This window comes from Cetorhinus maximus, chromosome 22 (genome assembly GCF_964194155.1).
Source record: "Cetorhinus maximus chromosome 22, sCetMax3.hap1.1, whole genome shotgun sequence".
Lineage (NCBI taxonomy): Eukaryota > Metazoa > Chordata > Chondrichthyes > Lamniformes > Cetorhinidae > Cetorhinus > Cetorhinus maximus.
The window spans coordinates 36,371,973-36,395,887 of NC_135900.1; the positions used below are offsets into that span (position 1 = coordinate 36,371,973).

The window sequence follows — 23,915 nt, forward strand, 5'->3', positions numbered from 1 at the left end:
AGCATGAAGAAATGACCTCACTTGAGTTATATTCTTCAAATGGAAATTAGATCAGGGACAAACTAGTTACAGTTACGTGTATAGATGGTAATTGTGACCACAGTAACATACATTATGGCAACACTAGTTTCTTTGTTTTAAAAATAATAAGAATAAGCTAATTAAACCATTATTTGCACTAATGCAGCTTTGTCAACTCTGAGACAGCCTCTTAACATTTCTAAGAAATCATGTGATAGGGTTTGTATAACAGATTAATAAAAACTGGTTTTGGTTGTTTAATTAGCCAAAGAAAAGAAAAGAATGTAAATATATTTTTTAAGCTAAGAGATTTCAAGGTAACTGTTCTCAAAGCTATTAAGTTTCACATTTCCAGTTAGATGTCAACCTCACTAGTAAAAGGGTACTAATAATCTTTACAATTGATAAGATGATGCCACACCAGATTATTCTTTGCTGCAATAACTTACAATATCATCATAATGTTAAATTTTGATTGGCAGCATCTGCTACAGTGGTCATAATGAATTTAATAGGTTTGTAAAAATGAAAAATTTCCAACTTTTATTTTGATTGATTGAAGGTTAAATTTGGCTCTTTGCCTAACCATTCACTAAATTTTCTATGTGAAATATTTTAGCTATTATACAAACATACAAATTAGGAGCAGGACTAGGCCAATAGGGCCTTCAAACCTGCTCCACCATTCAATAACGTCATGGCTGATCTGATTATGGCCTCAAGTCCACATTCCACCTAATCCCGATAACCTTTGACTCTTTTATTAGTCAAGAATCTATCTACCTCTGCCTTAAAAATATTCATTGACCCGGCCCTCATCGCTCTCTGGGAAAGAGAATTCAAAAGATTTACGACCCTCTGTGAGAAAGCAGTTCTTCTCATCTCTGTTTTAAATGGGGCAACCCCTTATTTTTAAACTGTGTACCCTAGTTCTAGCCTCTCTCACATCCTTTCAGCATTCACCCTGTCAACTACCCTCAGGATCCTATGTTTCAATAAGATTACCTCTCAATCTTCTAAACTCCAATGGATACAGGCCCAGCCTGTACAACCTTCCCTAGTAAGATAACCCATCCCAGGTATCAATCGATTGAATCTTCTCTGAACTGCTTCTAACACATTTCTATCCTTTCTTAAATAAGGAGACCAAAACTGAACACAACATTCTAGATGTGGCCTCACCAATTATCAAGTATAATTATAGATACTTTCTTGCATCCTGCAAGAGGAGGTGATGGCGTAGCGGTATTGTCGCTGGACTAGTAATCCAGAGACCCAAGGTAATACTCTGGGGTCTACCGAGTTCGAATCCCGCCACGGCAGATGGTGGAATTTGAATCCAATAAAAATATGGAATTAAAAGTCTAATGATAATCATTAAACCACTAATGTAGTTGACTCTTAAATGCCCTCTGAACAAGGGCAATTAGGGATGAGCAATGAATACTGGCCTAGCCACATCCCATGAATAAAAATAAATAAGCACGTGCACAAGCTGCATTTCTAACGCAATCTGAAAACCTCTACAAAGAGATCATGGGCTCCATCACTGTAATGGTACAGCTGAAGTTTTCCAATGAAAGTCAAAATATTTATACAGATTTTCATATTATAGGATTTTCATACAAAGTAGGGACCCCCATATGTACAAAGTACAAGCATTATCCTGGGTCTCTGTAGACCTAATAGAAATCAATATCGAAGCATTTGGAAGTTAAGGGTCATTGCAGCATTAATCTAAAACTCAATTGCATGTGTGATTAATTAGAACAGGCAGACATATAACTCATATGTCTCATAAAGATATTTACCAAATACTCATGTTGTAAATTTATAAACCATAATCTCAATGGAGATAAACTTGGATTTCTATCACTGCTCATTTCCCTCTGGAACCACAGCAGTCTGCTGCTTCAGAGAAGTGGAATCACTGTGTTTATGGAAATAAATTGTTTAAAGGCTTACTTCACTAAACATCTACTAAACAAGAGACCTCTGAAAGGTCAGTACGTACTGTTAATTTGTAATTCATAATTGCATAGGAAGAGTTTTATAAAAAATCAAGATTGCACTGGTGACTGTAATCTTCATGGAACAAGGTCATCAATAGCAAATGGCATAGCTGAGAATATATAGGTCAATATAGTCTTTCTCATTGCCAAATACTTTTCATAAGTAAACGTTCAAGAATAGACTATCAACATCGTGACCAGATTAATGGCACTCTTTCACAGGTTATCCCAGGTACAGAAAATGTATGTATGTTGTTTGTAGGTCTGTTCCACAAAGCATTTACTGCATTAAAGTGTTTTTGTAAACAGTGAAAAAGGAGAATTAAATCTTAATCCTTAGCGTTTGCCTATTTCTATGAAACTAGCACAGTTAGCTTGAGAAAAATGACCCTTGGTGGTGAAAAGCTTTGGGGCCAGCGTTCAAAATACATGGGGGTGGCAGACAAATTTTCCCCTGAAAGCCCCTAATATGCCAGGGAAAATTCAATCACAGACCAATTAGAGAAAAGTCACCCCTAGAAGTGGAAAGTGACAAAATCTGTGAGGAACAGCTCCTGTAATCACAGGCTGTTTCTCTCCCATGATTGCTGCTGGTAGGTTCACTACTGAACCTATCATCAGCAAATGCAGGAGAGAAACAGCCTGTGATTGGAGGTGCAGTGAGCAGAGGGAAGGCGAGTGGCAGTGCTCAGCCTGAGGCCTGAACACCAGAGTAGCAGTGGTGAAAGAGGCTGTAGGAGCAGAAAGAGGTGGCGAGGAACTGGCTGGAGGGCAGGAGAGGCAGCAAGGGAGCGGCTGTGGGGAGGGGGAGAGAGGTGAGAGTGATTGGCTGCAGCAGGGGAGAGGTGGCAAGAATGCGACTGCAGAAGAGAGAGCTGCAAGGGAGCTGCTGCAGTGGGGAGAGGTGATGAGTGATTGGTAGCGGGGCAGAGGCGACCAGGATGTGGCAGCAGGGGGAAGGTGGCAAAGGAGCGGCTGCGGGGGTGAGAGGTAACAAGGGAGTGACTGCAGGATAGGAGAAGCAGCGAGGGAGCAGCTGTAGGGCAGGAGAGGCATCGAGGGCGTGGCTGCGTGGGGGAGAGGTGGCAATGGTGCGACTACACGGGAAAGGGGTGCAAGGGAGCTTCTGCAGGGTGGGGGAGGTGCAAGGGAGCAGCTGCAGGGGGGAGAGGTGACCAGGATATGGCAAGGGGGGGTTGGCAAGGGAGTGGTTGCGGGGGGGTGAGAGGCAGCAAGTAAGTAAGTGGCTGCAAAGGGGGAGAAGTGACAAGGGAGTGACTGCAGGATGGGAGAGGCAGTGAGGAAGTGGCTGCAAGTCGGTGAAGTGGCGAGGGAACGACTACAAGGTGGGGTGAAGTGGTGAGAGAGCAACTACAGGTTGGGAGGATTGGCAAAGGAGAAGTTGCAGGGTGAGAGATGGCGTGGGAAAGGATGCATGGGGGAGAGAGGCTGCGAAGACGAGTGTGGCTGCAGGGGAAAAGAGGCTGCGAAGGATGAGAGGCTGCAGGAGGGGGAGTGGCTGCGAAGGGGGTGAGGGACTAGGGGGTGGGGAGGGGGTGAGGGACTAGGGGGTGGGGAGGCTGTGAGGGATTGGGGGAAGATTCTGCGAGGGAAAGAGAAAAATTTTAAACCTGTCAGCAAAGGAATACTCAGCTAACTGGGAGCCAGGTAAACCTGAAGTCACTGAGGCAATGATTTCCTTGCAAATGAATGTGTGGTCTCTAGCTTAAGGCTGCAAAATTCAGGAGCTAGTGCCACTGTATAGGAAAAGTGCTGTGGATGCTATTATAATGCAAACTGTGTTAATTGGATAATTTGTTACTGAACAGTTTTTTTCATGGGGAAGATTTGCATTTATGTGTTATCACATTTCAAAGTTTCATATACTGTGAATGACTTGAGATGCAGTAACTGTGTTAGAGACAAACATGCAACTATTTTGCATATACTCTGATTCCAAACACTAACAAACAACTTGCATTTTTGTAGTGCTTTTTAATGACCTCAGGATGTCCCAAAGTGCTTTATAGTCAATGAAATAATTTGGAAGTGTAGTCACTGTTGTAATGAAGGAAATGTAATGAGGTAAATGATCAATTAATTTAGGGGAGTCTAGGACTAGGGAGCATAATCTAAAAGTTAGAAGCAGATCTTTCCAGATTGAAATTAGGAAACACACAAAGAGAGGTAGAAGTCTGGAACTCTCTTCTGCAAACAGCAATTAATGCTAGGTCAATGAATTGTTAAATTTTAAATCTGAGATTGAGATCTGAGATGCAGTAAAAAGGATAGTAACTGCTTGGTAAAAGTCTTCTAGCTTTGTGCATATATGATGAAAATGCATTAGCTGTGACCTCACCGGTCTGCAGAAGGTGTGTTTAGAGTGATGGTTTTTTGTGGTAGGAGTATATGTAAGTTATTTCGAAAAAACTTTTGTTGCTAACTTATGCCTGTTGTTTTCTTATGCTGATTTAAATATAGTGGTCTCTATGAAATTAATGCTTTTGTTGTGACTTTAAGTTTAGTGGAGGGGTGATGATCATTGAGGAGATTGATTGATTAATTCTTCTAATTCTGCTTCTGTGTGAGTCCAAATACTCATATGTTGACATAAATACAGACGGTAATGTTACTACATGACTGCATCACCTAATAAAGGAGATAGTGAGAATGAAAAAGGAGCCCCCAAAAATCAAAAAGTAGCGTGTGTAAAAATCTCCAGAAGAGCTGTCGAAAATAAAAATATTTTGACCCCTGTTTGGGACTCAGAGGTCTAAAGTCATCTATTGAAAATGGTGTCTGCTAACGCTCCTGTAAAGCATTTTGGGACACTTTTTACCACATTAAATATACTGTACAAATACAAATTTTTGCTTCTCCAAGGAATGCTAATGAGCTGGTTTTGTTTTGTAAGTTCCTTCCCTTCTGTAGCTGTGGATATAACTACAGCTGCTGATCCTATTTCACAATTACAGATTCTATTTCCATATTTTCTTCCTACTCTATGTGTTCCTCATTGATTTTGTCTTGGTACATTGCTGTTTCTGGACTCCTGCATAATATTGTCATTTCTTGCTGCATATTTCTTCTGTCCTCTCGTGTAAGAAATGGGTAATACAAACTTGGTATAGCCTCAAAAGAATAGCATTATGTCTTCTGTTGGCCCATTGTTCTAAGGAGTTGTTATCTATCTTTTACAAGTGATGGTTCCAAGGAGTGTCTGAGTCTGAGTGTGTCAGAGCATCTAGCAACTTGCATGTAGTATTCATTTGAACTTTTATGCCTCAACCCTTTAAAACTACCATCACCACTCCCTTCTTGAAAAGCACATCTGATGATTACAATCTCAGTGTCTTACTCGACCCTAAGCTGAATTTCAAAACCTATGTTTTATCATTATCAAGTGCCTACTTCTACTGCTGCAATATTGCCTGCCTCTTGCCTGATCTCACTCTCATCAGTATTAAGTCTTGTTTTCTCCAAAAGTCCCTTCGCCAACTTCTTGAGCTCCAGCTCACATCAATTTCAAGTGTTCCAAAACTTTACCACCAGCACTTTTAGGGCATTAAGTTCTATTTTCCTTCTATTGGCCCCCTACTTCCCCAAAGTACCAAATTCCTCATTTTTATTATAAATCCCTTTTTGGTCCCATTCTCCATCCTCATCATTGCAAACCCCTGCTTCCCTTCCATACCTCGGGACTTAGTCCTTGGTCTCCTATGCATCACTCTCTATTTGTTCTGGCATATTCTGCAAATCCCTCCCTAAAGCCTTTACTTTGCTACCTCTTTTTCTTCCTTTGAAAATCTCATCAAAACCTGTATTTTGAACCATGTATTTTTTTTATCTATCCCAAATTTTATTACTTTGCATTCATTCATCCTCTGTGAAGAATCATGAGTGGTTATTATGCTAAGAGCTCTAAATAAATGTAAGTTGTTCTTGTATAGCACAGGCTTGGGTACTTCAGTTCACCAAATGCCAAATAGCAAAATTCCTAGTATTTTTTTTGGAGGCACAGGATTAAAAGCATTGGTACACGCTGCTTCTAGTGACAAGTATCATTTCATTTACATTGCTACTTTGATAGTGACTTTGGAGCTGCAGCAAATTAGCTGTACAGATGTGTTAAACAACTAGTGCTGAACATCCTGAAATTTGCAATCCTAAAAGGGCAGAACACAACTCTCCTCTGCTATTGTAACTTGGATGGAAAGTTTAAATAGCAACAATGGGCCACTTACTAAAACTGAAACATGCTACCGTAGGTCTAACACAGCTAACTGATGAGAAAACCACATTAATTATAGCAACTATTAGCACTGCTGTTCAGCATAAAGGTTAATGCTTCAAGTATGAGGGCTGTAAATTTTTTAAAAATAATCGAAGATTTATGTGTCCCATTGTACAGAGACAGTAATTGAATGTTTAGGCAAATTGGTGAATACACTGCATTGATATCAAGGTCAGACATTAAACCTGCTGTGTATTACAATGTTTGCTTTTATTTCAAATTTAACAGCATTCAGTTTTTTTAATTTCAGGCTTTTGTAACATTCACCCCTCATCACCCATCAAAAATGCCATTGTGACTTTGTGTATGAAGGACATCTCTTGATGAAAGTTTAGCTTTTTTGTATTTTTCAACCTGTAACCTCTTCATGTTCTTTTTGTTGCATTTCATTTTTTCGCTATTCCATTTTTCCCCCTTTATTCTTTGTTCTCATTCTTACACTCCAGTTCATTGTTCAAATTTCTCTTTATTTATCTCCCTTGTGTGTTTCTCCTCTTTTCTTAGTCTTATTCCTCTTCTTTCTGCTCTTCTTTCGCTGTCTTGACTCATGAATAGCAGCCAAGCAGTGCTCACCATATAATGCATAAATATGATGTCCTCCATGCTCTTTGCAAATGTACTACTTGTACAGAAAGAAAAATGAATATGTTTTCAATTATTTGTTTAAATGTATGGGATTAATTTCTGTTGACTTTACCAATGTTAATTTCGGGACAAATACCAGTTGCTGCCATTTTAAATTACGTCATCTCTGAACACTGTCAAAATGATGGGTTTCAGGAATTTCTCCCCCATATCTATATTTGGTAGCAGTACCAAGTAAAAACAAATTCTCGTATAGATTTGTGTACTAGGAAAGTTTACAGTATGCTTTATTCCATGAAAGAATGCAAATTTGGAACTTGAACTGGAATAAACGGCTTTCATGGAGCTAATTTTAACAGATGAATTATGTATGTATTCTGTTATCAATGTGGATGACAGTATAGACAATTTTTAAGCTTTCTTTTTCTTAAGTTCTCCTTGGGTCTCTCCAGGTCATGTACTAGTTTTCAGGCTAACAGGGTGAGCGGGTAATCTATTCCTGCCTCAACCGTGATTCTCTTAAACTACATATAAGGATATGGCAGAGTGTGGCCTAAGGTGACTCCTCTGATTTTTCCCATCCAACATTATGGGAAAGTGTCTAACCTTTATTTGAAAAAGCTTACCTCCTACCACTATATCAGATAGTATGTTGATGCTGGTGCCAGTAGTGAGAGTTTTAATCTCGAAATGAAGATTTAATCCTTTCTTTTAAAGTTGGTTTGTTTTCATAATTTTGTCATTTAGTCATCATTTTGAAAATTGAAATTTTATATATTTTCTTTGTACAGTGCTTGTATTTTAAAAGGCATCCCTTGCCAGCAGGTTCATCAAAACCAGTTGTGTGTCAAAATTAAACATTGTCAGTTAGCTGTTATTTCCATATGTCTAGCACAGCATGCTACCTTTATCAGATTATAAATCATTTTAACCTGTTTCCACATTTTATTTACTTTATCTATTTGTCTATTTTTCAGTTCAAATGAAACTTAATATTGTAAGATGCAAACAGGAATGGTTGCCACCCACAATATTCATCCTATGCCTGTTGTCGAGAACTTGCTGAGTCCAGTAAAGCAGCATGAGAACAGTAGCACAAATTGAGTGTGTCCCTGCCCCTACAGCCTGCTACTACTAATTATGTATCCCTTTCACAGTTTTTTTTAATTGTGCTACAGGCACACTGTGATGTTAGAATGTTAATTTCAAATCTAGTTGAGGAGCCAATAGATTCTATAGTTATTCTTATCACCAGTCAAGAACAGTCAGTCAAGAACAGGTCTGTTCTTAATAGCTGATTCACCACAGTTTCATTAAGGACAAAAACACGTGGGGGTGGAGACGGATTTTATAGCAAATGTTTTCTACTGCTGGTAATTTTCTAGAAACTATGCTGGTTTAGCAGGAGTAGATTAAAATGCGCAACTAAAGAGTTTCCTTAGCAACTTGCAACACGTGATTACAATTCCTGTCTTTTATTTTGATGATAGCACTTAAATAATTGTATTTAATGTGTACCATAAAAGGAGAGTTTGGGTGAAATGGGAAATGCATTCCGTAAAGAATTTTCTTGTATTAATGCTATACCAGCTAAGCATGCTAGAGATGACTAAATCGGATCCCTGTGTAACCATGGTGAAAACAACGTGAACACCATCTTCGATGATTTAATCTGAACAACTTTGTCTCAAATCATTGTAAACCCTAAAAGACCTTTTTGGATTGAGCTAAATGGAATCTAGATTGTGAGCATCAAAATTTACATCTTTATTGTATTCCTTTTTATGTCTCTTAAAACACTGTGGCATTCTCTATTGTAGATTCAGTTTGATGCATTGTATGGTGACAAATATACTTTGATCTACAGTTGCTTCACTTCCTTTCCAATTTGAATGCTGCTAATGTTTTGCTTACATTTACCATGGTCCCTTTTTTGCTTTCTCTGTACATCCCAGCATGCAAATACAATAATTTTCACGTTATCCTACTAATTTAACTTCATAATGTGCAACCTCCTTGTATTAATCCGAATTAGATGGATTTGGTTCTGGAATTCACATTGTGTTCATAGTGACTTTTTGCAGGACCACTGATTTCCTCTAGTTGAAAAGCAGTTTGCTATTGAACAATTTATACAGATGCGTTTTTTGGCTGGCGGCATACAGGCTCTTGTCTTACAGTCATTACAGCATAATGGGGGAAGGCACTAACTTACTACCATGTGTAGACCACCTACTACTGTTCATGTATATACACTCAAGGATAGCAATTAGAGAAACGTCCCAGTTGTCTTATTTACTTGCATTCACTAAGTGTTTAAATGTTCACAAAAAGTGGTTTGAATGTAAGTGAGGCCTTGTTGACAACCTGATAGAAAATGAAAGTGGTCATGCTTCATTAAAGTTACAGAAAACTAACATCACTTCTCCTCCTCACCCACCCACTGCAATTAAGTACAAAATATTGTTGTTTAGCACTTTATGAATTTCTTTGTTAATGAGGCTGCCCCTATAGCATGCAGCAGTTACATATTTAGATGAAAGACTGATCCAATGCAGTGTGATCAGAACAACCTGTACAAAAGACTATGCCTCCAATTGTATCATAGACACATTCAAACACAATTGCCCTGTCTTTAATTATTTAGTTGTGGAGAAAAAGCAATGTTGCATCATATTGTAGAAGCTGCTTTATTATCATTTACCAAAGCTGTTTGATTTAATTCATGGAATTAAGTTAGCAGCATTTTTAAAGGACAGGGTTATGGTGCCAAACCAGGTAATTTTAGATTTTTTTTTAAATCCCTGATTTATTGGAAAAATGCTTTTTGCTTTTACACAACAATGCATCAGAGTATCATTTTTGCCTGACAGCACAGAGAAAGAGAAATGTCAAATGCTTTGCGAAATATTATTAAATGAAGATAATATTTAAAAGCTTCTATGCTTTGATCTTGTTAGTTATGGATGGAGTTCAGAAATAGAGGATATAATGCAATTTAATCTGTACCTGCCTTGCACCACTGTGTTGAATGTATTAGTAATCAGATTTTTAACTGCCCTCATTTCAGTGGGCTGTTTTAAAGATTGTCATTAACTATCAACCTGCAGACTTAACCCAACAGAAGATCAATAAGCTTTTGTGACATCTTGCCTTTGTGCCATGGGTTATTTTTGGTTATGACCTAGGACAAGATCAGAAGCTTTAACCTGAATCCACTTTTTTAAAAGAGATTGCCCCATATTGATTACTGGTTAAACAGGATAGTTAACTGACTGCCCTTGCTATAGCTTTCTTTAACTCCAATATTCTAGTTGCACCTTTCTACTGATTTGAAGCATGCACAAAGGATATAAAATCCCAGTTCTCTTTTGTAATATACACAAACTGACAATGTTCTTTGAATTTTTATTTTTATTTCAGGTCTGCATTCTCTGATTTGGGGCGGTGATTTTTGATACCTAGCGAATAAAGTATCATAACTTTACACATCTCAAATATTCATAATACTATTGGTTAGGAGGGGCGATGGAATCTGAGAGTTCAGTTTAATTGAAGACCCACTAATCTTGTAACATACATCTGTCACGTTTTAGCAATAAGAATTTCTGGAAACAGACACGCAGCACTATTAGGCATGAAGCATCAGAACTAAAATTTAAAAAGAGCTTACCTTAACATCCTAAAGCATCTCTCTCAATTCGTTTGGCTTCCTTAGAGCTTGTGACCAAGGATATGTTTTAGATAGTATGGGTGTTCAGAAGCATGTATCCGACCCTCGGATGTGCAGCAATACTTGAGCTGTGCCCTAACAATAAGCATCTGTTTGCGTTGTTTGCTGTAGCTCTGCTGTCGAGCCGAGACAGACAATCCAGTGTATGAAAATGCTGCTAAGCTCCTTTATATTTCCCCTCGTATCCAGAGTCCTTAGTGGTGCATGATTCACACTATCAGTTGTCACATTGACATCGGGCTGCCTGCTCAGCGGTCATTAATAACTGAACACCCTCCACTCCCCAGAGAGGAGCCAATGATTTCCTGGAGCCTAGGTGTATCCTTTGCAGCTGCTTGAGTCTGGTTGGATGAAACAACTTGTCCGTCAACTGGCTGTGATGCTGAAGAGTGGATAAAAGGAGCAAGTGTTTAGATTTCCCTTTGTATCCTTCCTAGCTGCTCTGCTCACATTCGGGAACATATCGGCGACACTTCTTGATAACGTTGTTGCTGTCCGCATTTAACATTGCTCGATGGTGCTTTTGATTTTAATCAGTGATGATACTCACCTAGTTTTAACTCTGAGAGTGCAGTGAGCATTTTCCTTTATATCACATTTATTTTAACACTACAGGTACGGTCACAGGAAAACACTCCGCACATATGTGATGAGATAGTGACTGGAGCTTTTCTCACCTATAAATCTACCATAGGTAGCTCTACATTTAAAGCTTGATGTGTACGGACTACAACCTATTATTCTGGACATTCGTTCATAAGCTTTAAAATGTTCCTCGCAATATCTGAAAAGCGTCTGATAGTTTTCGGCATGTGCACCTTGAATTTGTTTGGAACATTTGAGTTCCATTATTGCAATCTCCACAGTTACAGATTAATCTGTTCAGGAGCATTTTCAGTTCATTATTTTTCAGTGCAATTTTCTTTCCCAGCGATAACCTAATGGAATTCTGGTTCAGAGTTGTACGATTATAAAACCTCTCTCTTTCTGTTATGCAGCACGTATTTTCACTAAGAAACTTTGTAACCTTAATGGGAGTACTGCACAATATGAAAGGCATTGAATTGGAATACGGATAACACCGGAGAGATAAATGGCAGTGCACTGTAAATATAATGAGAACAAAGTGCTAGGAATGCTCTTGTAAAGCAGTTCGGATCAACTGCAGTTTGAGGCCATCAGAAGTCCTGATGTGTGTTCCTGTTTTGTAATCCTCTTCCCTACATTAATTATTTTCTGTGTAACACACTCGAGGGTTTCAGTTGTGTTTGTGAAGAGGGGAAGTCTAAGCAATTTGCACAGACATTCAAATCCATTGGGAGCATTATTTGATCCTTTTTAAAAATCTTTTTAACGAAAAACTGAAAAGCCGATTGTCACGTTAGTTTAGGATTGTAATCATGTCAGTTTAATTGGGAATCCCGACTGAAAGGGTAATGCACTTGGCTTTACTTAATTGTCATTTATGCAAAATGTCAATAATATTTAACACCCTATCAGTAAGAGTAGGTAGTTTTATTCCTACATCTAATTCGCGTGTGTCGACCTTCTAGTCACACTGAGTAAGCTTACCAGTTCAGTGCATACTTGTACTAAATTGCAGTTAATTTGTGCTTGGATCCGTGCCCACTATATACGGAGGAGATTTTTGCCCCATCAGTTGGTGGTCGGTTTAAAGTCTTGTTCCAGGAGCTGAAAGGTTGGTGTTCCAACCGAGCCCCATCACTAGAAGCTTGCTTATAATTCTTCAGTTCCAGGTTCAGGTGAAGTCACTGATAATCTGTTCGTGAACTGGTTTTCTCGCCCAAAGTTGTTTCAAATACAAATTCTGTAGGTGTCAATCAAATCTCTTTTCAGACGCATATTCTTGTAAATTTCTCAATATGGTTCTCAATATATTGAAAATTATTCAGATAGTATTTTAATTGAGTTGGAATGTAGGAAACTGATACTGGCGCTAAGTTTGGAAACTTAGCCACCCTGCCACCCTATCCAACTGGCACTCTACCACTCTGCCACCTACCGCCTTGTCACCATATCCAGATGGCATTCTACCATCCTGCCACCCTAGCCACTTACCTCACACACACATTCACTAACACACTGAAAAACTATCTAAATGTCTCAAAGCTTTTCAGTGTGTTAGTGAATGAAGATGTACCAAAATACAGCAGAGAGTAAATTAATAACTCAGCAAAAACTTGAGTTATTAAGAAGCATAGCATTATTACTTTTATTGTCACTAATGCCCTTTCCCATACAGATTTTTCTTTTTTCTTGTATTGTGTACCATTGCTTGGCCAAGAGGGTGCATGTCTATCAATGTTTTACAGTAGCAGGCTTCACTAAGAGAGAGAATGATTGACACTGAGCATCCTGTGATGTATTGTTAATGAGCATGCAAGGTGTTTTTGGCAGAGCATTTATTTCAGACAAATGTGCACACTTGTACAGAAGCATCTGAAGCAAAGCAACAAAGACTCATAACATGCAAATGAGAATTAGACTACCCATCAAAATATCTTACTGCTTGAGCAATTCACATTCCCCCATTCCATACTTTCATTCCAAGTTAGTTGATAAGAGAGTCTTCAAAGTGGAACAATGGATGACTTAGCTTCAGTCTACCCTCTCACCTTTGCTCAGGCGATTGCACTACCTATGTTATCTCAGCTGATAATTTGTGAATATCGGGAACAGTGAAATCTGGAAAAGTAGTCAATTTTCCATATCTTGGAAGCCTCCTTTCGACAAAGGGAGACAAAGACAACATCGTCACCTCCAATGTACCAGCTTGGCCTTTGGCTGACTGAAGAAAAGAATCGTTGAGGATCAGGATCTAAAACCTGAGACTAAGGTCATGGCTTACTGGGCAGCGGTGATCCCTGTGCTACTATATGCTTCGGAGACTTGGTTAACCAATAGCAGGCATCTCAAAGCATAGGAGAATTGCCACCAGCGGTGCCTTCGCGAGATCCTTCAAATCTGGTGGCAAGAAAGATGGTCCAGCAGCAGTGTCCCCTCCCAAGCCAACATGCCAAGCATCGAGGTGCCGGTCACTCTAAACCAGCTCCACTGGGCAGAATATTCGTATGCCTGACAGCAGACTGCAGAGGCAATTGCTTTATTTGAACTTGGTTGCCGCAGGAGACTCCCAGGAGGACAGCAGAAACACTTTAGGGATGTCCTTAAAGCATTGGTGAAGATGTCAAACATCCTCACTGATTCATAAGAGTCCTTGGCTTGTTACCAACCAAAATGGAGGAAGTTCATTTGGGAAGACACTGAACACAATGAGAAGCTTCGGTGGGAACATGCAGAGGTGAAGTCGAGGCATCAGAAAGTAAACAAACTTCCCGTCAACTCATCTACCTGACCCTTCAAGCATTACCTGCCCTGCATGTGGCAGAGTCTGCAGATCACGCAGTGGACTTAGCAGCAATCTCAGAACGCATTAAATCAGAGTGGAAGCAAGTTATCCTTGATCCCAAGGGACTACCTAAAAGAATATTAGGAACAAATAGTTATAATTCTTCTCAGTGAGGAATTGGATTAGTACTTGCCTCAAAGATCAGTTTCATTTCTATCTTCAAAAAATATATTTGGGACTCTTCTCCCTCTAAGGTTTTTTTTAATTTTTTCATAGGATGCGAGTATTGCTGGTAAGGCCAGCATTTGTTGCCCATCCTAATTGCCTTTGAGGAGGTGGTGGTGAGGTGATGGGTCTAGTAATTTTATGATGAATGCCTTTTTCAAATTAGTTATCCCACCGGACCCAGCAGTAATTCAACAGAATATTCAGAGACAAGAGTATATAAATGAGGCAATGGAATTACCTGTGTGTCGCTGAGGCATTGGGCCAAATCATCTGAGGAGTGGAAATCACCATCAGATTGCCACTCTTCTCCTATTTTTTTTTACACAGCACCAGAGCTCCGCATTTCTGGCCCTGACTCCTGAACCAACCCTCTTCAGAAATGCAGGGTGTGCCTGTTCTGGGAACACTTCCCCATAGGGCAGGATCATCAGGTGAAGCCAAGCACTCTCTGCCATATTTTGGTACATCTTCAATCACTAACACACTGAAAAGCTTTGAGACATTTAGATGGTTTTTCAGTGTGCTGGTGAATGAATGTGAGTGAGGTAAGTGGCTAGAGTGGCAGGATGGTAGAATGCCATCTGGGTATGGTGACAAGGTGGCAGGATGGTAGAGTGCCAGTTGGATAAGGTGGCAGGAAGGTAGGTGGTTGGTGGCAAGGTACCAGCTGGGTAGGGTGCTAAGGTGGCATGGTGGGTAGGGTGCCAGGGTACCAGCTGGGTAGGTAGCAGAGTGGTAGGTTGTAGGATGGTGGGTGGCAGGGTAGTGGATTACAGCGTGGGTAGGGTGGCAGATTTCCAGCTGAGTATGGTGACAGGGTAGGTGGTGTGGCAGATGGCAGGGTGGTGGGTGGCAGGGTGTGTTGGGTGCCAGCTGGATAAGGTGGCAGGCTGGTAGGTGGCAGAGTGGGTAGGGTGGTAGGGTGCCAGCTGGGTAGGGTGGGAGGTTGGGTGATGTGACAGGATGGTAGTGTGGTGAAGTTGGGTCGGGGGGAGATGGGGGAGTTGGGAGTGTCAGTTATATAGTTACCCAGGAGTTAGACATGGTGTTTTCCTGTCTAAAATTTCCTGGATAACTATTCAGGTAAGTGAGTCAAAACCCTCTGAAGTCTCTGACTCTAACTCAGAGTTGCAGACTTTTTTGGAGGCTTCCCAGGCAATTCCCTCGGATTCCTTGCATTGGGTCTTTCGAGGGGGCTCCCCCAGGGCATTTTGTAGGGTACCTCCGAGGTACAGCCATCGGGACATCAGAAGATCTGGGCCATTGTCTCAATAGTACTATCTGATAATCCAGCCCCGTATTATAGGTTCCCTTGAGTTAGTATGGTACTGGATGAACCAATACATTTCCAGAACAGAAAATTGTAAAAACTTGTCAATTATCAGAAGTTTTGAATGATTCATTATCTAAACTAATTAGTAACATCTATCTTTTATTTAACTCACTTGAGTTAAAATAGGCTTCAAACATTTCTTGGTCAATGGACCAACCAGTTAAATGGCTAATTTTGGAATGATTGTATGTAATTTGTTGCTGAACTGCAAATGAATGAGTCATTATACTTTTAAAATAATGTGATGATCAATTGTAATTAAAAAGGTATTTAAAAATCATGGGTAAAACTTTCTTTAGCCAAAAATAAGATAATTATCACACCCATGAGAGGACTTTTGATTATTCATCCAGCTCCTCTGATGAAAACACCATTAAATGTTCAAGGACACTAGGAGTGTATCTTACATGGTCTTGATGTATACATGCTTTTGTACCAACTACTTAACTTTGTCTTTGGTGTAAATCTGGCATCAGATTGATGGTATAACAATAAATGTCCTGATTCCTCTATAATTAATTGCTCTACTTCATGTCCCCCTGCAACATTTCAAATGAAAAGTTTTGAGTGCACTTTCACATTGTACTGGCTCGAGTCTTAACAGCTGATACCTCCCAATATAAATGGAGTCCTGTAATCCTCGTTAATGGTGTAAATTAAACTTCCTGGGGTTGGTAGATTGCTGCTGGTAACAAGTTTGATGTGTGAGCAGCTGGAGGAAGTAAACCATGCACATTGAACACTCTTCTAAAACGAGGTCAAAATACGTCAAGTACAATGCTTCAGGTGTGAGCGGCCTGGATCTTGCTGCAATAAGAGGGGCAAGGCTATTGACATTTGCCATTTTTACAAGGTAGATCTGACAGCAATGTTTGGCTTCTGCACATGCATAGTGATACACAGAAATCCAGAAGTTGCTTTAAGAGATACTCAGCTTCTCCAGAGGGGTCACTGTTGCAATCCTTGCCAATAGACTGTACTGAAATCACTGTAATGGCGTGAACTTGCTGTAATTGCCCTCTCATTCTGCACTAAAAATGGCTGGAAAAGTTAGGACTGGTATATTTAGGAGTGAGTGAGATTTTAATTGTGTAATAAGTGATAATTGCTGCTGAACAACCTCTATATGCTGGAAAAATTAAGTTTATAAGTGTGCAGTTTCATTTCCTCAAGAAAATTAATGTTGCAGATATTAAATTTTTAAAAAACTTTTCCAGTTTGTCTTTTATCTCTCTCCCATAGTCCCATCCATATTTCCCAAGCATTTTTCACTCCCTGGATGTGATTCAAATGTAATTTATAATCCCAGTGTTTTATTTCCTAATTTGGACTGTGTAGCTCATGAGCTTACTTCATACTGATAGGCAAAAAAGCTTTTTTGCTGCTTGCCCTGTTCACAGATACCACCATTCCCCTGTAGAAGACACATGCACTGAAATATATGTCAGATGATTGGAAGTCTCTGCTGACAAGCCCATGAAAAGGCTGGGCAATGGCATGTGAAGTAAGCAGTAAAAATTGTTCCTTTGCTGCTGAGAACAAAATCCAGACTATTGTTGCTTTATTCACTCAGTGTTGACATTAAAAAAGCTAGTGAAAACAACTTAAACTACCTAAATTTGTCTTGCATTGTGTTATGGTCAAAAAGCAACAGCTTACAGGGTACTCATGTGTTTATACTGGACCACTGATGTTTGGCCAGTTGATGTGGCCTCATTCTTCATTTAATCAGAAGCAGTCAGTAAACTGGTACACCATTACTTCATCACCTGAGGTTTTAAACCAAAGCATGGCAGCATAACATTAATGGTGACAGTTCACTTCTGGGATACAAATTATGTTACCACAGGAAAAGTCATCAAATAATTTAAACTTTAGAGAAATATTTGTCAACAAGGAGCAAAATAGGCCTAGAATTATCCTAATTCTAAAGCATCGCTATGCAGTTTTAATTGATTCTTGACAAAATATTTTTGATATAAATATACTTGTGTTTCCTTTCTGTTTGCCCTTATTGATAATGTCAGAGATGCAAGACATAAAACATGTTCTAAGTGCTGTGCCAAAACTGTTGAGATAAATTTCACTTTGGACTGTTGGATCAAATTTGACCTGTTGCTTTTTAACGCATTCAGTTAATGTTTGCATAAAATTCCAGAATTGCTTTGATTTCAGCAGAAAGCACATATGTACTGTCTAATGCTTTATTTGTGCTGGAGAGATGATGATGTAGAAAGCTGTGGTTGGTAGGAACTCTGCAGAGTGGTGGTGGTGGTTAAGGATGAAATGCAACCTTTCACTGGAGTGAAATGTTTTTTGATAAACAAAATGTTGTCTTGTGATAGTAAATTGCTATGAGTCAATTAAGTTTATTTTAAATCTTCAATACGCTGAGCAGCACTGTGTAATGAGCACTTTTTTTCACCCCATTGAGCTCACTCGTGTGATGTTTACCACTATCAACTGTACCATCCCTGTTTTAACCTCTTGAGGACTTCAGAAATATTTCTGCACCAGTAGCAAAACTGTCAGGATTATGGTCTGCTTAAAATGTATTTTGAGAACTCTGTGTATTTATATTTTTAGCTTTGTATAGTTAGCTGAACACATTTTGCTTTATTTTATAGTTTAATCTTTTATTTGGTTGTCAATTCTCCAGCGATGTGTCTGTGCACCATTCACTGCGTGGGAGGGTCAGTGGGCTTTTGCCAATGATCTCTAACTATGAGAGCAACCTGCACTGATTCAATGTTGTGAGGGTTTATGGATCCACCTAAAGCTCTTGAGATGGGAAGATCAGTGGAATTAGAATTCAGATGGCAGCTCTAGAATGGTATTGGGTTCAATTATCTTTTGCTACTCCAGATCAATTGGTGGAACTCATTATCTGTTTCCTTGTTGCGCCATTTTCATTTCTGATTTCCCCAAAAGAAGCCACATGTTGTATATTCAGGTTGAGCAGGACCGTGACCAGCATTTGTGTGACGAATGCTGCTGTAATAACTGTATTTTAAAAAACACTAAAAATCGTGCTCTGATATATTCATATGGGATGTCTATTGTGAGAATGGGGTTTGTGTGTGTGTGTATGATTTAATTAAGCTGGGTGGAGATTAATAGGAGACAGGTTGTCTGGGGGGTTTAAAACATGAAAAGGATAGAGATGTTAGGTTTGAGGTACAAGTGACTAGGTTAGATCTAACATTTGCATTTTTGGATAAGTTGAGAGTTTGGTTGAATAACAAAGGGAAGTCAGGGGTGACAAGAAACATGCTTGTGTCTTGCAGGAATGCCATAGGAGAATAGAAGTGGGGATATTATATTTTATTGACCTGAAAGCAAAGACAAGATAAGAACATGAAAGATCTTGAATTCATAAGGATTTGAGTTTCAAAGAGATGTGAAAACAATGGAACCTGAGATGAAAGGGGAAAAAAGGAAGTTTAGAGTTACCGTGGAGAGTTTAAGGAAGCTGTTGAACTGGGGCTAGAGCTGTGAGCTATAGCTGGAGCTGAGTTGAGCTGGAGCTGAGCAGGGAACTGCTGGAGCTGGTAGCTCTGGGCTGAGAGAAGATGCATGTTTGAATCAGCCGTCCAGTCAAGCCAGAAATGTCTTGGGCTGAAAAAAAGCAGTTTTGTTCTGAAGTTTGGATTTCCACAGCAGAGTGGAAGAGTGTTATAGGTATGCCTTTATTGAAGGTACAACATTTTGCCTTGGGTAATATTACTGAATTTTTATAGTTAAGCATCTATAAGGGAGTGTTGCCTAGAAGGTGTTTACTTGTGGCTCTGACCAAGTAGAGAGTCTTTTTGGGGGAATGTTTTGTAAGACTAAGTTTAACTGTGTATCTGTAATCTTGTATGCTTAAGATTTCTTTCATTCTTGTTCATAAAACTTTTACCTTTTAATTTTTAAAAATCCCAAAATGTTACTGGACAACTTACTGCTGAGATTAGTACATCTTCTTCTCGTTTTCAGAACAGAAAAACAAGGGTATGGCCCGTAAGCCAAGCTTCCTTCTGGGGTTTGGTTTGCGCAGCAATTAACATCAGCTGTGGTTAGAACACTATACGCAATTGCTTGAAAGATGCTCTACGTGACTCAGTGCAAACTTGATCTTGGAGCTCTGGGATTATCAACAGTTAAATGTAAAACCAGATTACATGGACGTGCTACACAATATTGTCTGTGCAACATGTGTGATCTGCTCTTGTATCTTGATGGCATTTTACAGTTTATATTTTCAGTTAATATACAAGTAATTTCCGAACATACAAAATAGGAGCAGAAGTAGGCTATTCAACCCCTCAAACCTGCTCCACCATTCAATAAGATCATGGTTGATCTGTTTGTGTTTCGAGTTCTACATTCCCATCTACCCCAGATAACCTTTGATTCCCTCGCCTTACAAGAGATTTATCCACCTCTGCGTTAAAAATATTCACTGACCCTGCTTCCACTGCCTTCTGAGGCAGAGTGTTCCAAAGTCGCACAACCGTCTGCGAGAAAATATTTCTCCTCATCTCTGTCCTATAAGGGCAACCCCTAATTTTAAAACAGTGCCTCTGAGTTCTGGACTCAGCCACAAGAGAAAACATCCTTTCCATCTTCACCTTGTCAAGACCATCCAGGATCTTATTTACTTCAATCAAGCCACCCTCACTCTCTTCTAATCTCCAGTGGAATCAAGCCCAGCCTGTCCAATCTATCCTCATAAAACAACCCGCTCATTCCAGATGCCAATCTAGTAAACCTCCTCTGAACCGCCTCAAATGCATTTACATCCTTCCTTAAATAAGGAGACCAAAACTGCACACAGTATTCGAGTGTGGCCTCACCAATGCCCTTCATAACTGAAGCATAACATCCTTATTTTTATGTTCAATTCCTCTCGTAATAAAGAATAACATTCCATTAGCCTTCTTGATTACATGCTGTAGCTGCATGCTAACTTTTTGTGACTCATGCATGTGAACACCAAGATCCCTCTGCACCTCGGAATTCTGTAGTCATTCTCCACTTAAGTAATACTCTGCTTTTTTATTCTTCCTGCCAAAGTGAACAACTTCACATTTTCCCACATTATACTCCATGTGCCAGATTTTTGCCCACTCACTCAACTTATCTATATCCATCTGCAAAGTCCTTATATCTTCTTCACAGCATACTTTCCTACCCCCACAACAGACCCCTGTGGGACTCCACTGGTTACATCCTCCAAATCAGGCAAAGACCCATTGTATACTCTGTTTTCTGCCAGCCAGCCAATCCTCTTTCCAGGCTAATATGTTATCCTCTACACCATGAGCTTTAATTTTCTGCAATAACCTTTGATGTGGCACCTTATCAAATGCCTTCTGGAAATCCAAGTACAGGACACCTACAGGCTCCCTTCTATCCACAGCACATTACTCCTCTAAATAACTAATAAATTGGTTGAACATGATTTCCCTTTCACGAAACCATGCTGACTCTTCCTGATTATCTTGTGTTTTTCTAAGTGCCCAGCTATAACTTCTTTAATGATCGACTGTAGCGCCTCCCCCATGACAGATGTGAAGCTAACTGGTCTGTAGTTTCCTGTTTTCTGCCTCCTTCCCTTCTTGAATTAGCGGGGTTATATTTGCTACTTTCCAGTCTGATGGAATCTTTCCAGAATCTAGGGAATTTGGAAAATTAAAACCAACGCATTTAATAACTCATTAGCCACCTCTTTTAAGACCCTAGCATGAAGTCCACCTGGACCCGGAGACTTGTCAGCCCACAGCTCCATCAGTTTGCTTAGCACTGCTTCCCTAGTGTTTGCAATTTCACCAAGTTCCTTTCTCCCCTCCGCCTACTAATTTACAGCTATTACTGGAATGTTTTCTATATCCTCTATAGTGAAGACAGAAGCAAAATAGTTGTACATTTCATCCACCATTTCCTTATTATCTACAATTAACTTCCCATTTTCACTCTCTAAAGGACTGACACTCACTTTACTTACTCTTTTTCTTTTTAAATACCTGTAGAAACTCTTGCTATCCATTTTTTACATTTCTAGTTAGCTTCATCTTATACTTTAATTTCTTTCTCCTGATTAATCTTTTGGTCATTCTCTGCCATTCTTTATATTCTGACCAATCATCTGACCTGCCATTCATCTTTGAGCAGTTATATACTTTTACCTTAAGTTTGATGCTTTCCCTAACTTCTTTAGTTAATCAGAGATGGCAGGTCATCAGCTTAGAATTTTTCTTTATAGTGGGAATATATTCATTCTGAGTATTCTGAAAAATCCCCTTAAGTGTCTGCTACTGTTTCACTATTGATCTATCCCCTAGCCTAGTATCCCAGTTCACTTCAGCTGGCTCAGCTTTCATGTCCACATAGTTGCCCTTATTTAAGTTTCAAATACTAGTCTTAGACCCATTCTTCTCCCTTTCAAACTGGATGTAAAATTCAATCATATCGTGGTTGCTGCTACCTAGGGGTGCCTTTACTCTGAGGTCATTAATTAATCCTGTCACATTACACAATACCAAGCCTAATATAATCTGCTCTCTGGTTAGTTCCAGGATGTGCTGCTCTAAGAAACTACCTTGAAAGCATTCTATGAACTCCTCATTCAGTCTACTACTGCCAATCTGATTTTTTCAGTTTATATGTAGATTAAATACACCCATGATTATTGCCATCCCTTTATCACAAGCACCCAATATTTCTTCTTGTATACTTTGTCCTACATTGTGGTTTCTGTTAGAGGGCCTATAGACCACTCCCACTACTGGCTTCTTTCCCTTACTATTCCTTATCTCTACCCAAACCGATTCTACATCCTGATCTCCTGAACTAAGATCATCTCTAACTATTGCATAAATGCTATCCTTGATTAACAGTGCTATCCCTCCACCTTTACCTAGCTTCCTATTCTTCTCGAAGGTCATCTACCCATCAATATTCAGGACCCAATCCTTGACATCCTGCAGCCACATCTCTGTAATGACTATCAGATCATATTTATTTACTTCAATATGCGTTATCACTTTGTTACGAATACTATGCACATTCAGATACAGAACCTTTAGTTTTGTCTTTGTTATCTTTGTGACATCTAGTCTTGATTCTTGATGCATTCTTAGGTTTTTATCTCTCTGTCCCTTCCTGCCATTTTCCGACCCTCATTTCCCATATTACTATTTTTCTCTCTTACCTTATCTTTACTCTTTGATATACCACATCTTTCCACACCTGATCCCTTGTCCCAACTATTTAGTTTAAAACCCTCTCTACTTCTCTAGTTATGCAGTTTGCAAGAACACTGGTCCTAACACGGTTCGGGCGTAGACTGTCCCAACAATACAGCCCCTACTTTCCCCAATACTGGTGCCAATGCCCCACAACTGGAACCCACTTCTCCCATACCAGTCTTTGAGCCACGTGTTCACCTCCCTAATGATATGTACCCTATGCCAATTTGCACATGGCCCAGGTAATAATCCAGAAATGATAACCTTTGAGGTTCTGCTTTTCAATTTAGTACATGCTCTCTACGCAAGAACCTCTTTCCTAGTTCTACCTATATTGTTGGTATCTACATGAACCAAGACAACCGGATCTTCCCCCTCCCACTGCAAGTTCCTCTCTAGCCCTGAGCAGATGTGCCGAAACCTGGCACTGGGCAGGCAACACAGTCGTCTGGATTCATGCTTTTTGCTGCAGAGAACAGTGTCAATCCCCCTCACTATACTGTCCCATACTACCACTACATTCCTTTTTGCTCCCGCCACTTGAATGACTTCCTACCACAGTGCCATGGTCAGTTTGCTCAATCACCCTGCAGTTCCCGCTCTCATTCAAACAAGCTGAGAAAATCGCAAACCTATTGGACAATTGCAGAGGCTCAGACTCCTGCACTCCTGCCCTCTGAGTCCACTTACCTGCCTCACTCACAGTCACACCCTCCTGTCCTTGACCACTGACCAAATCAGAAGACCCTATCCTGAGTGGTGTGATTGCCTCCTGGTATAAAGCATCCAATTAACTTTCCCCTTTCCTGTTGTGTCACAGATTCTGCAGCTCAGCCTCCAGCTCAATGACTCTGAGCCAAAGTTCCTCAAGCCGCAAACACTTATGCAGATATGTTGTCCCTAAATCACAATGTTATCCAGGAGCTCCCACATGCTGCAGCCTGTCCTGCCATTCTTAACATGTAAATAATTGCTTAATTATATTATTCACTTATTTATGTTGCTTTTTTATATATTTTATTAACTTTACCACAATCTGTATACTATTTTAAACCTTGGGAATAGAATGGACCTTAACCCGTCACAAGATACTCACCAAACAGCTAG

General features: G+C 39.7%; 2 protein-coding genes across 7 annotated transcripts in view; one reads left to right on the plus strand and one right to left on the minus strand.

Annotated features, from left to right (window-relative positions):
* Positions 1–10,933, minus strand: part of LOC144696601 (leucine-rich repeat neuronal protein 3-like) — a 53,528-nt gene extending 42,595 nt beyond the window's left edge. For all 3 annotated transcript variants that reach the window (XM_078568094.1, XM_078568095.1, XM_078568093.1), the window contains exon 1: positions 10,586–10,933. The gene's annotated coding sequence lies outside the window, so the exon portion shown is untranslated. The remainder of the gene's footprint in view (positions 1–10,585) is intronic.
* Positions 1–23,915, plus strand: part of immp2l (inner mitochondrial membrane peptidase subunit 2) — a 662,809-nt gene that overhangs the window by 335,105 nt on the left and 303,789 nt on the right. The gene's annotated exons all lie outside the window — the stretch shown is intronic.